The sequence below is a fragment of the Dendrobium catenatum genome, unplaced genomic scaffold, assembly GCF_001605985.2.
Source record: "Dendrobium catenatum unplaced genomic scaffold, ASM160598v2 fragScaff_scaffold_716, whole genome shotgun sequence".
Taxonomy (NCBI): Eukaryota; Viridiplantae; Streptophyta; class Magnoliopsida; order Asparagales; family Orchidaceae; genus Dendrobium; species Dendrobium catenatum.
The window spans coordinates 16,790,429-16,795,963 of NW_021319178.1; positions in this window are offsets into that span (position 1 = coordinate 16,790,429).

The window sequence follows — 5,535 nt, forward strand, 5'->3', positions numbered from 1 at the left end:
ATTTTAATTATAACCGCAAAATAATCCTGAAGATCCCCCATTCAATCATCAGCGTTCGAATGGGTTTTATTTGATTGTGGGGTCGGTTCCTACCGGGCGCAAGCGCCCCGGTAAGTTAATTACTCGTTAAGAGCCTCGATCTAGAGAAGACTCCGTCGAATTAAGAGACGTTTAGTATTATCTCCCTAAGTATGGTTTTAGTGCAGGATTTCTAGGTCCTTCCTAATCCAATAGGTGGAATGTCCCATACTTTGGCTCGATCAGCATCATACAGGTTCTAGGTCAAAGCATCGGTAGGGCTAAAATGAAGTGGAATACGTGGAGAAAAGAAGAGAAAGCAGAACATACAGCCATCATGAAGAGAAGAGGGCGGTGGCGTCTCTATGGTGACAGCAGATGGGTAGGATTTTATGCTTCCGAAAGGTATGGAGAGCTTACCCACCAATATAGGTTGTATAGTGGTAAGTCCTGTACCACTTCACCTTTAGATCCTAACTCGTAATAAGAGTGTGATATCGTACAGTCACGACATTAACCCTACGCCTAAATAATGGATGCAACCTGGGACTTATAGCGCCTTCCTGAAAAGGAGAGCCGCTAAAAATTCTAAGCCACAACACAATCGTCCGCTATCATGTATGCAAGATGGCGTAGGGTCTTTCATTAACAGGATTCCAAGGAGTTAATCAACGTCAAGGACTTAAATCAACCGACTCTACATATGCAGACGAATAAGACCTATCGATTGGTATGATGGTCAGATAAAGATGTTAAATACAGGAATGTCTTAAGATCGACTAATGCAATGCATGTATGTAAGTGCATTGTGAGAGAAAGTGTGGTAAAACGTATGCATGACATCCAGGTACAGAAAAGGTAAAATAAACAACAGCCGCTAAGAGGTACCCTCCAGGCAAGGTTAGACCAGCAACAAGTAAATGCATTCAACGGTCCACTCTGTGGCACAAAGGTGGCCTACTCTAAGGCCTAAATGACCCTAAGGTCGTTCTAATGGCTCACAAAAAAAAAGGAAAGAAAAAAGGGGAGGTCATTGATCCGTAACCCAAATAACCGGAACAAACGGCCAAATATCCTAGTAGAAAAAAAACAACGATGCCCACTTTCGGCTGGAGAAACAACGATGCAACCTTTGGCATTATAAGTGGTGTATTTTCTTAGTCAGGGCAACCCCTAGGCCTATAAATGAACCGCTATATGGGTCTCTATGGCTTCGACAGAAGGGGGGCGAGCTGTTGACTTATAGGTGAATCGTCGACCATGAAGAGACTGCTACCTGCAGGCTGTCCACGTGTGATGTTGACAATTCCGAATAAATAGAATTAGCTGCAACACATATACGCTGCCTAGAATTACTGTTAAGAGCGGCTGTTGCACTGTGAAAAGTTTCCGTTTTATAACAAGAGCCGTTAGTTCCGACAGAAGCTAAGCTCATACTGACTGTATCTCGAGAGACGCTGACTAATATATATGAGCTGAACAGGAGAAAAGAAGTCACGTAATTAACGATTACCATGGGATCACTGTCTAAAGTCCTCGCAAGGAAATACATACAGACGAATCTATTTATGAGGCTGGGGCGCTCGAAAGAGTGCAGCCGTACCGTCCCAAAATAACAATAGCCGAAGAAATCAGTCATGGAATCTTAAAATTGCATTTTATAAGACATGGTCATTGTACGACAAGCATTGGAATAACAGAGAAAATGTGAGCCTAAGCTCGAGCTAAAAAGATGTCTTAACTAAACCGAGCCTAGCATATGTACACAGTGTATAGGTGGTTTTGGATAATGATCCTATGTTAGGGAGAGTTTAATTTATAGGTTGCTTTATCATTTGATGTTGTTGGAAGGCAGAGGAGAATTTTGGTTTTATAGTCTAATCATTAGTACTGTTAGGATTGATTAGAGATTTTTTATTTTGAGGATTTGACTTGAATTATTCAATAGGTTACAAGATTAAAGAAGATAGATGAATTAGGCAGTTTATTATCATTGTGTTTGGATTCAAACATCGATCAATATCAATTAGTTTAAAGTTTTTGCCACTAGCCATTGAATCTCATTCAGTGGCGTTGTTGCCAGCATGCTCGAGGAACTCAGCCTCCTTAGGGACACTAGCCGCCGCCAGCTCGGAGTTTCCGATCAATTAAACTTCATCTTTGGAGTGATTGTTATATATTAAGTATGTTGAACTGATTTTAAATAGATTGAATTTAAGAGTTGATGGATTTTGAGATGAGTTATTAGACTTTGAGTTATAATGAAATCTTTTTTGATGAGTTCTTTATGACTCATTTAGTTTAGGTTAGGTTTTGATTCACTTAACTTAATATTAAAGGTATTTTAAACTAAGTGTGTTGTTAGTAATAAGTGAGTTTAATTAAAGCTTTAATTTTTATAAGTCTTTTATGTTGGGTCAAATTTTAGTTTAGGTTTACTCTTCTAATTTAATCCACATCTTTTAAGACTTTTAGGTTTGTTACGAGTGGATTATTAGATTTGTTGGATCTAATTTAAGTTTTGTATTTTAGAGATTATGAAATGTTAATTATGGTTCAAGTACAAGTTAAGTGTTTTAGTGTATTTGTTAAACATTGAATTAAGGTTAACTATCATTGGTTGATTATTAGTGAGTTAGGGAATACTAGATCTAGGAAAATGTGTCACTAAATTTAAGTTTTGATGTCTCTATCCTATAAGGAGCATACATCCTAAGTCTATGTTATCTAAGACCGATCCTTAATTTTTGTCCTTAGGTGTCACTAGTGTTATGAGACTAAAGTAAATGTTTTATAACTGTTTAGACATTTGCACATGTATTAATAGATTTAAGGATCTACGAAATAAGACAATAAGTAGAAAAGTAGTGGAGATGCAATAATAACAAAAATTATAAAATACTAAAAAGAAGGGGAGAAGTAAGAAAACAAAACAATAAAGGAATGTAGGCATTTTGTTGTTGGGCACACTCCTTTGCAGCCAAGTGTGCCTATAAAACAATCTTCTCCCCAATTCGATACGATACGAATAGGGAAGAAGGCATTTTCAATGCCATTTACTGTCCCCACATTCCAAATCAAGCACTTGATAAATTTAAAATGACTGACCAAATTATTTTCTAAATGAAACACAAATTGACCAAGGGGAGAAAGCTCCCAAAACTAAACTAAACTTAAAACAAATCCTCTTTTATTTCACATTCATCCAAAACCCAACTTTAGAAACAAATACAAATAAGAAGGAAGACAAACCATACATAAATAATATCATTCGTTCCAAAAAGAGAAAGAATCTCTCAATCCAAAGACAATCATAAAGTTCCAAATCTCAAAATTCATTTACAAAACCTTCACATGAAACGACATATGAAACCCCTTATCGAAGGGAAAGCAAAACACCAAAACTCTTTTGACACAAAAAACAAACAAGTGCTTTCTTTTTTTTTTCTTTTGGCGTGGGGTAAAGCCAAAAAAAACCTCATAAAACATTCATAAAACTTATCATAAAAATAATTCATAAAGCCTTCCAACGAGAAGAAATCCAAGAAGCACGATTCTCCGACATAAAGCAAATCATAACATCTTTCAAATAATCATCCAAACAAACCCACTTTTCAACTCATCTCATTCCTTCAAAACTGAAAAGAAGCAATTCAAGCAAGTGAAGCAACCGTTCATTTTCATTCGTGCAAAGAGAAAATTTAGAACGTTTCTCTCTCCAATACAAACACACGATATGAGGTAACCCCAAACATTATTGCCCAAAGGATCCATAATCTCCATTCTACACATAGCCATCAAACTGAAACTTCACATATTTCAGGAAAGGTATTCCACTTTTCATTCCAAATCACAAACTCATTTAATAGAAATTCTAACCTCCACATTTCACCAAAGATACAATAACTATAAGAGGGGGGGGGGGGCTCAATGTCAATTTAATCTCCCGTAAAGGAATTAGGAAGCCTTCAGCACAAAACATAACTTCTCCGCAATCAAAACATGCTTCAATCTAAGCAAAGTGCACATGTAATATTTCATCATAAGAATATAGGGTAGGTAAAATCTTCCAACAAATTTTTACCTTCCATACCACATGCCATCAAAAATTTCAAGAGGTGCTCCTAACCCAAATTCTTGAAATCATTCTCATACAAGACCTACAATGCTTTGCCAAAATTCAAGAGAGTAATCCAATAAACTCAAAACTCCAACACACATAACAAAGTGTCACTTACAATTCAACCGAAGCCATCTAATTCTTTGATATAAAACATCTCATAGAACTCTCTAATTATGAAGCAACTTGGGGAACCCTCCAACATAAAGCAAGCAAAGCTTGCATCAAACCAAATTCGCTTCGCAAATAAAACTTCTTACATGTAAAGCAATTCATGAAACCTTCCTACACAAAATCGCCCATAAGACTCTCGAACCTTTTTTTTCTAAAGACGATTTTTGAAAGACTTACAAATAGTAACCACTTCTCTTCTACAAATCATATAACAACTCATGCTATAAATGTGTGAAAGTGTTATTGAAATTTTCTCCTGCATGAATATATAATGCCACAAAAATATAGAAAATCCTTCAACATGATTCATAAAGCCAATGTGATTCCAAAAGCACGAGCAAACTTCGTTAAATATAATGCTATAGAATGGCTGGAGTCAAACACAACCAAAGCATGGATATGTTATATTAATTTAAATCATGCTTCACTAATACAATGCATATATATATATATATAATCAAAAAAAACATTCTATAAGAACATTCTAAGATTTTATTCTCACCATCCATATTATTCTGGTGGGGATTTATTATCCTCTTTTTAGATCTTTCAAGTGCTTTTAATGACGATACAATCCTTCACCTTCATATGAAGTTTTGTCAAGGCAGCAAAAAGAGTTACATCACAAGAGTTTCTCAGAAGCATTTCATCAAGTAATTGAAATGCAACCAAACAAAGTTAGAGAAACAAGCAGCCGTAGAAGTCAAATTAACATATGAGAAATAAGGTTCTACCCAGCCAGGTATATGCAGGAAAAGCATAAGCAGCAAGTAGTAGATATAGAAGACGTGACTCACCGCCATGACATTAAGTTTTTTTTTTTTATCATGTTTCTATGAAAAGAACATATTTCCCACGCTCAAACAATCACATACCCTTTCTAAAGGAGACATTTATTGAGAACACATACACAGATGCCAATCCATTCGACATAAGCACTAAAAGTATACGAACCATATAGAATCAATACCACCAAGATCTCATCACATTCTCTAGCTACCAACACTTGAAGAAAGAGACTAGAGAAAGAAAGGAATCAGGGCATGGTGATAAATGGAGTGGACGGATAGAGAAATAAAAGAAGTAATGAATACTACCTGTACATGAGAAGCGACAACGGAGGCGTCGGGTGCTGGAAGAGATCTCCACGTCGGTTCTTCTTACTCACACGACCAGCAAGTGTACGGGCGAGTCTTCCACCTCCTCGCGCAACAAGGAGATGG